At 46.2% G+C, this 15129-nt stretch overlaps 1 protein-coding gene across 4 annotated transcripts in view; it reads left to right on the forward strand.

The window, feature by feature from the left end:
• The first annotated feature begins 556 nt into the window (after positions 1–556).
• SPTBN1 (spectrin beta, non-erythrocytic 1) overlaps positions 557–15129 on the forward strand; it is a 135930-nt gene continuing 121357 nt past the window's right edge. Inside the window, exon 1 of one of the 4 annotated variants that reach the window (XM_040612403.1) lies at positions 557–666. The gene's annotated coding sequence lies outside the window, so the exon portion shown is untranslated. Of the gene's footprint in view, positions 667–1302; positions 1371–1716; positions 1743–15129 lie in introns of those variants that run through there. The other 3 variants (XM_040612402.1, XM_040612405.1, XM_040612404.1) reach the window with 3 other exon arrangements.

Raw genomic sequence — 15129 nt, forward strand, 5'->3', positions numbered from 1 at the left:
GTCCAGACTGGGGACCTGGATGATGAGTAGGGCAGTGATATCGGCTGCGGTGATCAGGGCAGGAGGTAGCAGATAAGTCACTGATTGGTTTGGTGGTGGTTTAGGAGCTCTCTTTGGTACGTGCTGAAGCCTGCCGTCCTGCAGGTGCCAAATGGGCAGAATGCGATTTTAATTTGGGTAAGATAAGAAGCCTGGAAATAGAAAGGTAGATTGCAGACAGGCTGTTACTGTATGCGTACATTCCATGTCTGTTCTTCATGGCATGAGTTCGCCTAACAAGCAGTACAGAGGGAATGACAGATTAAGTGTCCCATTCAGACTCCCACTGGAAACTGGGAGTATGAGGAGGATATACTGAAGGGAGTGGTAAGGAGGCGATGCTGGGAGAGCGGTCTTGGAAACCGAAGGAAAATAAAATATCAGAGGTGATAATTTTGACAGGATGGAAATGAAGCGATACTGCAGAGATTATGCCAGGAAGTGGCTATTAGGAACTTTGGCAAAGCAGCTGAGTGGGAAGGGGCAGGAGCCAGATAAGAAGGCGTTTAAGACAGGCGCAGAGGAGAACTGCAGGCAGCGGTTAAATCCTGTGTTAGGAGTGAGTGCGGGGATGACGAGCAGAGGAGAAGAGGATTATAACTGAGGAGGCCAAAGCAACCAACTGTGGTTTGTTGTTTGTTTTTAAAAAGTGGATAATGCTTGTCCATAGCTATATTGCAAGTGAGACATTAGGGACAGCAGATGGGAGGGAATGAGGATGCGGACACAGAAGCAAGCAGAGGGGCCAGGATTAGCGGAGGAAACCTGGAGCAGAAATGTCTGCCCCTGGGCTTGGATGGCGAGGACAGGCGGGCGGGGAGGAGGAGGCCATGCTGGCGGCCTAATGGCAATTTTCTCTGGAAAAACGGGCAGACCTCCGTGTAGAGAAGGGGGAAGGGGGAAGTGCAGCAGAAGGGCGGCTGGGGTTGGGTGCAGGGGGATTGGGCTCCGCTGGCAGAGAGGGGCTGCTTGCGGGGAAGGGTGGCCGGGCCGAAGCGGGAGAGGATGAGCAGGGGAGGAAGGCAGAGCCCGGCTGGGATCTCCGCGAGGAATGGCAGGGCGGCGGGAGGGTAGCGCTGGAGGAAATGGATGCTGGGGGTGAGCCAACATTGTCTGTGCGATAGCAGAGGGTGTCAGAGGAGGAGGAGCGTGAGCTCTGGAGAGACCCAATGCCCAGATAAATGTAAGGAACGGGAGGGAGCGCCGGGAGCCGGCGGCGGCCGCGGGTGCCATCCACGGGCGGCTGGGAGCGGGGCGCGGCGGGGCGGCCGCCGCACGGAGGGGGAAGACCCGGGGGTGACGGCAGGGCGAGGCCCCCCCAGCAGCGCCAGGTGAGGCGGGACCCCCGGCCCCCTGCGCGCCCCGGGGCTGGGCCCGCCCGCACGGCGGGGAGGGGGGGAGCGGGGAGCGGGGCAGGCCCGGGGGCACCTGCCGCCGCCGGGCCCCGTTCCCGCGCCGCAGGGCGGCGGCTGCCGGCGGCTCCGCAGGGCAGGGGCGCGGGGGCGGGGGGCCGGGCCTGGCCCCCGCCCCGCCGCGCTGTCCCCGCCCCTCGCCCCTCGCAGCCGCCGCGGCCGGCCGGGCGGAGCGCAGCGCAGCGCAGCGCCGCGGGGGCTGCGGGCGCCGCCGCTCACTCCGCGCCGAGCAGAGCCCAGCCGAGACCAGCCGAGCCGAGCAGGCAGAGCCGCCGCCCGCGCCGCAGAGAGGTAGGGGCGGCCGGGCCGGGGGCGGCCCCGCTGCCCGGGGTGCGGGGTGTGCGTGTGCGCGGCGGCCCGGCGCGGCGCGGGGGTGGCGGGCGGATCCCGCAGCCCCGCCGCAGCCTCTCTGCTCCCGCTCGGCCGGGGCGGGCGGCGGCCCCGGGGCAGCGCGGCCTTCCCTAGCGCCCCGGCGCGGCGCTGCCCCCGGCCGGCTGTCAGGGCGCGGAGCCGCCCCGCCCCGCCCTGCGGCGGCCCCGGCCCGGCCCGGCCTCTCCCCGGGGGCCGCGGCCGCCGCCCCTGCCCGCCCTCTGCGCCGGGGCCGCCTCTGCCGCGCAGCCGCACGCCCCGCCGCCCGCCGGCGCTCCCCTTCCAGTATTTTTTTTAATACATATATTGATATTTTTTCTCCTCGGGGCGCGGGGGTGCGGGCGCGGCTGCGGGGCGCCGGCGGGCGGGCGGCCGGTGCGCGGGGGCGGCCCGGCACCGGGGACCGGCGGGCAGGTCCTCGCCGCTGCGGGGCTTTGTGCTGGGCGACCTCGGCGTAATGCCGGCACGGAGCGGCGTCGCCTTTCGCAGCAATTAGATGCGTTGCTTTGATTGCTTTCATCCGCCGCTTTTATAGGTTCTTGTATTCCTTGAGCCGATGCCGGTGGAAAGGCACGATGCGTGGCCCCCGTTTCATTATCTGTTTAAGATAGCTGTTGCAGTTAGAGGGATGCAGGCCTGAGTTAACAAAAAAAAATATGGCAGACTCCTGCTAGATACTGTAGGACTGCAGCAGCTCTGAAAAATCCTCGTTCATGGCACTGACGTTTTAGGTAGATGGTCCACTGTTAAGGCTCTTCCTTTTGCTCTTGGAGCAGTAATATAAATTCGGTCGTTCACTCCAGCTTTGTAATTTTGCTGTCTTAATTGTGAGTAAAATCGTGTTCTTGTTTAAAGAAGGTGGGTAGCGATCTGTATTTCTAGATTGTACTCGCTCGACATTGTCCATAGGTATACGTGCTAAATGTACAGAACCAGACACAGGATTACTGTAAAAGGAAATAAACATGAACCATCAAGATCTGGAGCATTCAGTACAGCCTTTGACCTTTATTGACAGGATAGAAATATTATGAAACCTGCTATTGAACTGTCTAGCCAGTTCAGAAAAAAACCCCACTGTTACTCAGCCCTATGAATTTCTTGTGCTGAAAGACATCTTGGGGAACAATGCTCCCCAGTCTAAGGGGTAGAGAGGCAGGTCATGTAGCATAATTTATTCAAAGAGATACCAGCTATGTGAAAGCGTCAAGGGAGACCGTGACTCCTCAGGCCATTGCAGGAAATCTCTGCTGGATGAAGGACTTGCGTATACTCAGAAGCCTCTGGAGGGAGAGAGAGGAGTTGAGAATGGAATGGGATAAAGAGCCAGGAAGGATGGGTGATGGCAGCTAGATGCGATTTCTGAAGAATTGTTATTCTCTATTGACATTCTTTTTTCTCGCTGTTTCTCAGGAAAACAGAAATGGCTGTTGTGATGCCTACATGACTTAGCAGTGGTTGTAGGGCTATGGGGACGCACTAGCAGGCTCGCTAATGTGTCACAGCCAGCGCTAGACAGGCAATAAATAAAATAGGTAGGGAATATTTTGTTACTTCATGCAGTAGCATGAACTTAGTATTAAAAAAGAGGTCAGGTTATAGAACAGCAGCCTGTTTCATGTTTTTCTGTAATGCAGGTTAAGTACAGTAAATGCTATTCGCTAAAGCAGGATGCAGATTTTTCGGTGAAACAGGAGCTTGCAGCAGTTATGTGGCAAAAAGCGTTACGGATGCTGTTTCATCTCTGGTGGCTTGAATCCTGCAGCTTTTGGAATTAACTGTGTGTTACTGAATTCTGCCTGTACACAGAACCGGAACGGAGAAGGGGGCAAAACGCTCATGCTGCATGTATGGAGACCAGAACGCTGCTGCAGGTCTCTCCGACAGCTCCTTTTAAGTAGGCGTACCAAACCATTTTATGAAAGATGTTTTGTTTTTCCTTCGACATTTGTAAAATTTAATCAGTTAAACCCCATTTATTGGGTGGGCCTGTAATGCTCATTCATATTACGTCACTTGACTAAGGATTTGGTTTTAATGCAGGTCAGTTACAGGATTTAATATTCGTAGTTGGATTACTTGTAAAATAAGCGTTGTATTTCATTAGCGAGGAGTACATGGACATATTTTGTGGAACACAGATGAGAAGGTGCATTTATGCAGACGTTTAAGGTTCAGACTGCAAAAGTTGTTTAGACAGTTCGTCTCTGTAGGCACCTAAATTCCTTAGTCATCTGATCTGGGCACAAGTTAAAAACCAGTACAATAGTTTATCATTGCCCATTACCCATGAGTCAGCTCCTAAATCTGGTTCAGGCTGGTATCTCTGACCACAGGCCTCCTCCTCACCATTTCATGGTTCTAGGAAGACCTTTGCAAACTGTGGTGCTCAGGCTGCGGGAGCTGGGCAGCCTTACGTCAGATCCAGGAGCCACCAGCAACCTCCTGGTTCTTTTTGACACTCAGCTGAACGAGGGGGTGTGAAGTAGAGCAGTGCAGGTTATTTTCTGTGGTGCATGATGCACACCGTGCTGTGGAACCTTCTGATGAGGTCAGGCCAGTGGTCTGGTCCATGATATAAACTGTGTAGAGCCATACAGGGCTTTTCTGACGTAGGAGCTTGCTCCCGTTCCTGACTGATGTAGCTGGTGAGTTTGCCAGTACGTTGGACCCTTACCTCTGCTTGAGCTCGTGGCAACTTTCCCAAGTTAAACCAGTGGGAATCTGGCCTAGAGATGTTAAATGTGAACATCTCGTTGCCTTCTCTTGATTTCTAGTGTATTTACACTGTAGAAGTTACCTTGTGTTTGATTGTTATCACCGAGTAACGCTCTCCTGCTGAAGTGAGTGTTGGAGCTGAAATGTGTGCACCGTCAAATGGCACCGAGGTGTAATCAGTGTTCTGCGGAGACTGCATTGAAGACTGCTTTCCCCAGTGGTCGTGTGGTGTTTTTTTTTGTTTTTTTTCTTCCCTTTCTACATATGGTTTTCATTTGTCAGACTTTTATTATTACTCTTAAAATGATCTGTTGTGAATTTGTTTTTCTAATGAACATGAATACAATGTTGCAGCAGTTACAGCTGGAGCTTTGGAGGTTTTGCTTTCCTTTAATGAAAAAAGGGTTACAGAGATAGTACATGTAAGGAATTTTTTTATGCCTAGTAGATCTCAACTCATTTAACATCTTCAACAGAGCAATATAGATCGATTCTATATATTTAAGCAGGCAGCTTTTTTCTATTTTGTCCAGCTTTTTTTTTTTCTTTCATATAATTGTTAATCTTGGATACATTTTTTTTTCTTTCTGTCCATTCCTCATTAAAAAGCCCGGTTTAGCATGAAAAAAAAATTTTGCATGTACTGTTTGCTGATGATTGTGTTCATAACAAATTTTACAGTTGTTTGAGAAAGATGGCTAGGGAGGGTGGAGTGTGTCTGAAAGGGTTATTTCTACTTGCGGTAAAATGTATGTGGTTGGGAGAAGATATACACCAATTCTATAATCTTTGTGTTCAGGGATTGTACACATCTTCCTATGGCCAAGGTCACATTAAGGTTGAGGAGTATCTTGAGCTGTTGTGTTTCAGCACCATTAACATTTTAATCAGCCCCTTCTCTGTAAGTTTTTTGGTTTGTTTTTTTTTTTTTTCTTGTTGAAGGGTGAAAATTTCAAGATGTCCTTACTTTTTCATGTCTTTTCACTTTACTCTTGTTGGTCTCTTAATATATTGCACAGACTTTTTTTTTCTTTCTTCCAAGCTGCATGTTGTGTTAGCACACCAGAAATGTCTTTGGCATGTCACCACTGCCACCAGAAATACATATTATGCTGTTGTGCAGTCATTTTTATTTCGCAATCTTTTGAATGTGCTAAGCATTAGAACTTTAAAAAGAAATGATATGTTGGTTTGATTTATTCAGCAACCCCTCACATCCAGAGGGCAGCAAGAACTGAACAAAAGAGCCACTTGGTGTGAAAATTGTGTGCCAACAGATGCTAACACACACCTGTTAGACACTACGAATAGCCTAGCTGGTCACATCAGTCATGCCGTTGGAACAGGAGAGGTATGCCACTAATACTCTGTTCATAGGTCTAAAAATATGCTGCTATGAAACTGTTCACAGGTAAATGTTCCAAATTAAGTAACTTTTCTGTTTACTGGGGTTCCAGACATAGGCTGTTCTCTTTTAAGAAGAAATGGCCAGATCCTGAAGTTACACCTGCTGAGCAATTTGCCCATGATCTGTGGAATGCATTCAGGAATGATGTTTTTGGATTTTTGTTCAAGTACCCACAGCTGTACACAAAAGGAAACCATTTTTCTTTCTCTGTTAAAGTCATACTGGTTGGAGTTAATTTAGTTGTAAGAACATGAAACAAGAATGCTTCTGCAAGTAATTGGAGTAACTGTGGACTTGCCATTGAAAAATACTCGCAAAGAGAAAGTAGCCAAGGTTGTTGGGTTTTTTTGTTTGGTTTATTTTTAAGAAAGGAATAGGGATTGACTGACAGCTCAGTTTTTTTTGAAGTGACCACTGGGCTTGGTTTTGTTAATCACGACTCAACACGATTGTGAGAGTGGAATGATGCCTGAAATGGGCTTGGGTCAGGGACGGGCAGTCACTAGTCCTCTGTGTAAATGGGTCTATAGGAGGGTGTGTGCAGTATGTCCGGTCTGTGAAGACACCGAAGTTGTATACCTAGTTAAAAAGGTTTCATTCAGCTGGTGGAAGATGTAATCAGAGATGAAGATACGCAGACCTAATGGGCTTTGTTGCCCACATGATTGAATGGCACATTGGTTAATATATTTGAAGTAGCCAACTTAACGAATACAGCGTTTACGCTTCATCTGTGCAGTACCACTATAGAAAGTGGTTGAGTGAGTGGTGGTTGTGATCCTTTCTGGCCTTAGTCCATAGGGGCTACAGACCTTTCGTTCTGACTTCTTTTTTTACGTTTGCCTTGAGATTTCTTAAAACACAGCATCACATTAAGATAATGACTGTGCTAAAATCTCATGGTTCAGGGCTTCAGTTGGGTGCCTGTAGTGGTCAGGAAGGCTCACCCTCCACCCCAAATTTTGTGGAGCTTTACTTTCTGTTTTTCCACTTTCTTGGGGGCGTTGGTGGCTGGGACGAGGCAGTGAGCTGGGTGGGAGGTGCTCTGGGGTGACGTGGAGGCTCCTCTCGGAAGCTTGGCCCTGACGTTTCACAGTTACACTGACTGCCGAATTTGACAGCGGGCGGAAGTTTCTCCCAAGCCAGACCAACAGGCACCTTTGGGAGGTCTTTAGTCTTCACTGTGGGATTCGGTCTCCAGTAGTGTTACAGTCCCAAGTACGTGGTTGAGGTCTTCTACAAGGCGTTGTGGGGACTCCTTACCACCAAGCAGTGATCGGGATCTGCATTTTTTGGTTTTGTAAGTCACTGCCGTTTGATCCTGAATTAATCCTGTTGTTCTCTCGATTGATTTATTAGAGAATGGCATGGAGTATCTGCTTTGGATTCTTACTTTTACATGATGAAAGGGAGCCTTGTGTTTCTAAGGGCAAGAAAGCTGTCAGTATATATTGTTTCTTACGGCATGGTGAGTGCTGGCTGACCGGGCAGCTCTAGAGCCTGGGTTACAGTGGGGTTGATTTGTGGTTACTGCAGTCAGTAATGCAGAACAGAAAATTTAAGTTTTGTGCAGTATGACCAAATGCTTATTTTTTGCACTCATTGAATCGGTTTTGCTTAGTGCCTAGACACCACAAATACTCCAGCTAATTATAGAAAGTAGCTCCTCTGGTTTTTTTGGTGTAGAAGGGAAAAGGTGCTGCCTGCTGCTGTATCTAAATTAACCTAATGTAGATAAATTTATTTTAACACCCACAGGTTTTAGTTTGGGCGTCTGCATTTGAAAGTGTTGGCTTTTGTCTATAGCTAAACTAATTACGAGATTTTTCTTCCCAACGGCTTTTGCTGACTTTTCTCTTAGTAAACAAATATTTAATTAAAGTGTTTAAGGGTGATCTGTAGCCAGTCTCTGCAGATGGAGAGCTCTGCACTGGTGGGTATGTGCTCCAGTATGCTAGTGGCATATACATTTATAGCAGCACTGGAATGCAGCATGAAACTAATCATTCTGCTCTGTGCTTGGAGGAAGCAGTTTTTGCCTCTCGCTAGCAAATTACTGGCCTTGGTGCTTCTAGAAGGGTAATTTGGGCCTAAATCTGCCTTGTGGAAGTCAGTGGGTGTTTTGATAGAGGAGGATCGTTCAGTAGAGCACCCTTTATTAGACCCTGTATCATGTGGGAGTCCAGCGAGGAAGTCAGGAAAGCTAGTCATCTTGTTTCCCGCTCGGCCACCGAAACTGTACGGAGCAGGAAAGCAAGGGAGCTGAGCAGCACACACTGGTTCTGGGCGCCTGAACTTTCAAAAAATACAGGGTCTGCATCTCTTGAAATTGGAACGGTCCTTTGGTCAGCCTGGCTCAGAGGTGATGAGCTGGGGGAAAAAAATAGGCTTTAAGGCACTGTGCTGCAGTTCACCTTAACAGGTGTTCCTTGTCGTGTAGGGTCCGTAAGCGGTAAAGATAGCCTAGTTAGTTTCGCATTTGCTTTATTTTTGTAACTTAAATTACCGTGGTCTTTTTTCTGGGCGTAATACTATTATGAATAATTCTCTACAGTTTCAAGATAGTCAAGGGTGAACGGATTAATGGTTAACTTCTTATTTTTACCCTCTTTTTTAGTTTCATGTTCTTACTGTAATTTTAAATACTTTTAGGAGGATTCTAAGCCTGAGAAAATCTGGTTGTCTTTGGTGGAGCTATGCCGCTTTGCACCAGTTGAAAATCTGTCTTGCAGTCTTTTAAGTTTTGTTAAAACTAACACTGGAGCATGTTGTATTTTATCCTTTCTGACTTTTTGGCATCAGAGAACCTTTTCCTGATCGTTTTTCTCATTTGAAGGCTGATTGTACTAAGTGACGTCTTGCTGCTTAAAGGGTGGGTCAGTTCATGGTGGGAAAGTCTTAGTCAATGTGTCTGGGAGATAAGTGGGACTGCATCCCAACAAGTGTTGTGCATTAAATACTGGAATGTGCTGGGGATCTGCCAGGAGATTGGAAGCAGGACTATGCGACAAGCGTGAATGCAGTCACACTCTCCCTAAAATAGTACTCTGGATAACAGGAGATCTGGAAAGTTATCACTTACCTCATTTTAGCACAAATTCTTGCCTAAAAATGGATTATTGACTGAGGGTTCAGAAGGATTTTTCTTTTTTTTTTTTTTTTTTTTTTTTTTTGTAATATATTGCGTTTGCATCTGAAGAATGTTTAGGTCCCTCAAGTCTTTAGCTGAAGGCAGGATAGGACTGCAGGTGAGAATGGAAAAGTTAAAGCCATACAAGTGAAGCCCAAACCCCACAATCTCAGCTTAAGGAAAGCTGTTTATATAACATTCATTGTTATCTGAATGAGAAATGGGATGGATTTTTATCTGAGTGTAGGTTAGTAGTAGTGTCTTCAAATGCCTCTTGAACTGTCTGGAAGCATCAAGGTAGAGATAAATGAGTTCAGCAGCCTCAGACATGCCTGGACTGGTTGTCGGTGATGGGATTTTGGCACAAGACACTGGCTGCAAGCAATCAGTATTCGGATATTAAAATGAACAGCGGCTTACCACTGCAGACCGTATATGGTTTTATTTAAGGGTAAAAATACACAAATTTGATTGTTGTCCCTGCGTCAAATTTGTCAACGGAAGAATCTGATTGTGCAGCTTTAGTCGTTGGCATAAGCCCTTTAAACTTAAAACCTGTGATGCCTAAATTAGTTTCTTACGGAAAGAGGATGAGTTAGCTTCTAAATGGGATAGTGTGAGGAAAGTGCGGGGGCTGGGGTGGCTGATTGTTTGGAGCAAGGTTGTAATACAGTGAGTCAGCAGGTGGTTTTGTTTAGCCCTGGTGGGAATCTGCTGTAGGAAAGTACAGATTGAAATAACTGTTCCCTGGATGCCTGTTTGCATTGCTGCGGGGACCTGGTCAAGGAACTCAGTAAAAGGAAAAATAAAAGTGGAAATGTTATGGAATAATGAGGTTCAGAACAAAAATTGTGGGCTACTGTAAGTCACGACCTTTTAGTGCATGCGGATTTCAGGACAAGTGATGAGCTGCACTTTTTGAAAGGCAAAGGGATTACTTCATTTGTGGAAAAATAGCTGTCAGCTTCTGGTCTGCACTACAAGCCCAGGATCAGTTGAGCTCTTGGGGACCACAAGATGGAACTTGCATTGCGCCTGTGCCAGAACTGAAATCTCTGGGCCCAGTATTTAGGTCCATATGGCCTGTGCTTGGGGAAGAGCAGTTTTATGTCCCCTGTGCCACAGTCCCTGAGCTTCTGCGTGGGGAGGAGGCACAGCCTGCCGTACAGTAGCAGCAGCAGCTGCAAGGCTGATTTATGTTATGCTGGTTTACAACACATCAAGAAAGGAAGGCTGTTGCACCGGCTCAGGATAAAGTGGGGCACAGTGGTTATGCTCCAAGGTTTGTTTTGGGAGAGGATGTGGCATACCAGATACACCCGCCCTGCACCACGAGGGGATTCCCTGACCCCAGCTGGCCCGGTAAGCCAGCTTTGCAGCTTTCCATCGCTGGAGTGTGTAAAGTAGCTTTATTGCTGGTCAGGATCTGGCTCCAAGCAGTGATGCTTGCATAAAACTCAGGTAAAAGGTAAATAGAGGTAAAGTAAAAAAAAAAATACAATGCAATCAAGTCTCACTGAGCTTTGGCTTTTTTGGTTTTGTACGCTTTCAGATTGTTTCTGTGTATTAGGAGGCATAACAAATTCCAGAAATTGCAGAGTTTATGTAAGAGATTTGAATAACAGCTAGCAATAAGTTAAACTGCCTTGAGGAGCTGCAAGATGGGAGAAGTAGGTTTTTTGTAGAGATCTGTTCCCATTGTATGCTAGACAAACAAGAATGAGATGACTTTGAGTTAAACACACACCACAAAGAACGGAAGATATTCTTTAATTCCAGACAAGTATCGAAGTAACCATAGTGTAGTAATGATCTATACTCTCTGCCAGATTAGTAAGGAAACTCCTAACTGTATTCTTCACTTTGTTTAGTAAGAAAAGAGGGACCTCCTATGCTTATTCTTATTACAGTATTATGCTTTTTCTTTCTCTGAGATGCTTAGGAATGGAGGATCTGAATCCCCAATCGTACCAGGTTCTACGTCCCAGCATGTGAAGCTGTGCTGGTTTACATCATCACAGTCTGTCGCTTGAGGTTTTAAATTGTCTTCATATAAGCATACACAGAAGAACATATCTGAGATAATTTTACATCGCTGAGTTACATTTCTGAACCATTGGGAAACATAAGGATTGTAAAAAACGTGGAAAGATACCAAAATGTTGGTAACTAACTCTAGGAGCGAAGGAGGATGCTGCCCTTTTGGTGGGCAGGTGTGAGTGACAGGGAGCACATAGCTCTTGTCTGTGTTTTTAGTCTAAGTAATCCTAATCGGGCAGTAAATCCTGAGTGAGATTATGCTGCTGGAGCGTGTGTACAAAGATCAGCGTTTAGATACGCGGTAGGGGTATAGCAGGATCTGGAGATGCTTGTTTAGATATTTATTGCTGATAGGCTGAGGTAAACCAGAAGCTTGACTGCTTTAACTGGGATCTTCTTCTAAACAAGTGGAAAAGAAACCTGGTGAAGCCCTGGTGATCTGTTTGCTGAAGCAGAGCTGACAGGTGAGGACCACATGGACATACCAGTGATAGGTGGAGCACTGAGTCTGCGGAGGGCATGCCAACCATTTTAGAGATGTTTCTACAGCTGTCGCTGACTAGCAGAAAATAATGTGAATCACTTGGGGTTGCAGTGGCTCAGTTTGCTGTGAGAGTTCAGAGAGTCGCAAAGTTCCTCAGACTCCTGGCGGGGGCCGATGAACCTATATGCCACCTTAGGGGCAATTTGCAGGGCAGTGTGTCCACGTTATCCCAGGGTGCCTTTAACGGTAGTACAGCTGTTTTCATTTTTTACTTCTGGTTGTCATAAGCTGTGGCAGGATGCCAAGGAGCCATGGAAGAGCTTTGGGCCTGAAATTAATTTCCAGCAAACTCGATTAGATTGGCGCCTGTAGCAATCTTAACATTAGAAGTTTTATGTGTTTTTTGATATAAATGCATCTCCTTTCTGATACTTAGTAGCTTGGCCATAATATCACTCGATGCTCTGAAGGGAGATAGGAGGGCATGTAAATATATAAAATAAGGACAAAAATAACTTTGTATGTATTTTTAATGTTCTGTTTTGTGGATTGATCAAAATGTTGCAGTTTTAAAAGACAAATGCTTGACAGTAACGAATGTTGAGAAATGGTCACTATGCGGGCAGCATGACTGCTTTATCAGAGGGGAATTTCCAAACTGCATTCCAAGCATGTTATTAAAGGATTAAAGAGATGGGAGATTCACCTTGAGCTAACTGTCCTGAAACTATACTTATGCTTATAATACATATAAATAATTATTATGCAAATATTACTATAATAACAAACCGTATTTTGAATTTGCTTTGTGCCTCACAGTGGTTCACACACTGGTCAGAAGTATTTGCAGTATAAACCTGATAGGTCTTGAGGGAGCATGTGTGTTGGTATTAGATTGTAGCTTTTATGTTTCCCTCTGACCCTTACGACCATGGGTCTGGTTTGGCAAAGGAGCTCAGGACCTGCTGGGTGGGGTGGGCAGCGCCATCCTGCTGTGAACTTACTCTTTGTTGTGTAAGATCTGGGTCTTGGACCTCTTGACCATGCAAGAGACAGACTTGCACGCTTAACTTCACAGCATGCTTTGTCTGTGCTTTGTGTTGGTGTGCTGAGATCCCAACCTTTCTGACTCTGGCTGGGTTGCTTTCTCAAGCAATGAGGTGTTTGTGCCAAGGCGCTAATAGTGGCACTGCAGCAGGCTGAGGCTGGGATGTTAGCAAGTCTCTAGTCACAGTTTTTGGAACGTGGAGTGTGGTTCCAGTGAATGTTCCTGAAGATTTTCGTTGAGTTGCTCTTGCAAGTAACAAACTCATCTTTTTGTTCCAGTGTCCTAAAAATTGATAATCTTGTTTTCCCAAAACAGAAAGTACTCAAGTTACCTGTATATTGAAAAATATTTAACTTTGGTGAAATGTACCACTTAATTTCTCTTTCTCTGAGTTGGCCTCAGTGTATAGTAGCAGAAGGAACGTTTTATACATAGTCTCCTTCCTTGATTATGTTGTTAAAATTAAGGAAAACTTCCCATTCTTGTTCTCATCGGGAGCAATAAATTCTTGTTCCTTTAAAAAAATCTGTCCATTCTGGTTTTGACTTGCATTAACTACTGCCTGGAATATGCAGGCATTTATCTTCAGAGTACTGGAACTCTTTTCTTCAGTCAACCTGAAGGGCACAGTTTGCCTTTGGGAAGTGCCAAGCAGAAGATTGGTGGGTGCTGAAACTGCAGTGACCGTGGTTTTAGCAGTTCCAGATCTGCTGGCTTTCGGACATAAGTGCCAGGAAAAAACCTGCAGTATTCACTTCAGTGATCCAGACAGTTTTCAAGTCAAGACTTCAGAGTGTATCAGAAATCAGAGGCTAGATGGTTACTGGTTTTTTGGTTCTAAATGCAAACATTTCTTGTGCTGGTACGTGATCCTTGAATACTGGACCTTAGGAATTTGTTCCCCAGGATCACTTAGAAGACGCTTTGCTGTTACTCTGAGAATGAGCTGTCTTGGAGACATGATGTGACTTGCCAGAGAGAGCACCTTGTTTGCTGGCAGGGTGGTTTCTGAATCAGGGGGTTATGGTGGGTTTGGGAGGCGTTGATGCTTTTGAACAGGGTCACAGATGGTTTTTTTCAGATATTTGGAGCCACACAAATGTGGGGGTCACAGCAGAAGAAAAGTGCATGAACCTCTGCTTGCCAGGAATCTGTTCAAGATAACTACTGTTAATTTTTACATCTGAAAAATGCTCTGCTGTTAGTGCTGCTTTCAAAAGATGTGATCTTAGAGGTTAAAGCCTAACAGCCTAGTGTCCAAACTTGTTGCAGCCTATTTTGTTCTTAATGATAATACTGTGAAGTAATTCTGTTAACAGCTGGTTCCTGCTTCTGCGGCACTGATACTGTATCAGTGGAGCGACCCAGTAAGTCTTGCCTGGGACTTGAGTTTCTCATACAAGCAAGGAGTGATGAGCCCATTTCCAGAAAAAGTGCCGTGCTGGGGGAATGATGCAGCCTCTGTATTTGGATGACTGGCACTTGGCATGTTTTGATGTTGATTATTGCTCGTGGAGCCAGGACTCTGACAATGAAGAATTATCCTAGGTCTGTTGGTGCTGAGTTATTTCACTCTGGCCTGAACAAGGGCTCCTGCCCCTGGCAGCCTGGTAGCCATGCAAACCGGCCAGGAAGAACAGTGGGATTGATCTGCGTGGTCCGTAGCATCATTACCGTTAGCATCGTGTCTGACAGTATGTTCTTTAAAAGTAGCATTTTCCTGGGGGGGGGGGAGAAACCAAAGAAGCAAAACTTTCTGGGCTTCTTCCAGAGTTACCGGGTTTAGAATGAAGGCTAAAGGCTATCTGTAGCGTCAACGAAAAGGGGAAGAAGGCTTTGTAATTTGAATATCATAGCAAAAAGAAACCAAATGAAAACCAGAAGAAATGCAGCTGAGAGAATTTTTATACAAGCCTACAGTTGATTTTAGCTGTGGAGTTTGAGTTGGTTTTGTTTTTTTTTTAAAATCTTAATTTCAAGGACTGTTGAGGGATGAGGAAGAAAGGAGCTATTGTCTCAGTTAGTCACACTGCAGTATGTGCCTACCTCCGAGCCCTGTTTTTAGCTGTAGCCTGAGGTAACACCTGGCTGGTTTTAGCAGCTGGATGTGTTAAGAATCTGTCATAATTACTAATTTTATGCTTTTGCTGCATTGCATGGTGGTTTCTGTTGGAGACTGCGATAAATCTCCCCAACTCCGTTTCCGTGCAGAATCTAAAATGGCATGGAAAGTGCAAGCCTTGTGCACAAAATTGACTGTATCACAGTCTCTTCTTTGATTGCCTCTCACTGTATTACAGTGCCATGATTGTAAGCCATCCATAAAGTCAGTGCATTGCTTAAAATAGGCCATTCCTTTTGCAATTGCTATTACAATTCCAATATTGAAATATTAAGCCTTCTCTATGACATTTCGAATAGCTGTGAATAGAGGAATTCTTTCATTGGTTTCACCAGAGAAGTTAGACATTCAGTGTGTCA

This window comes from Falco naumanni, chromosome 12 (assembly GCF_017639655.2).
Source record: "Falco naumanni isolate bFalNau1 chromosome 12, bFalNau1.pat, whole genome shotgun sequence".
NCBI classification, from domain to species: Eukaryota; Metazoa; Chordata; class Aves; order Falconiformes; family Falconidae; genus Falco; species Falco naumanni.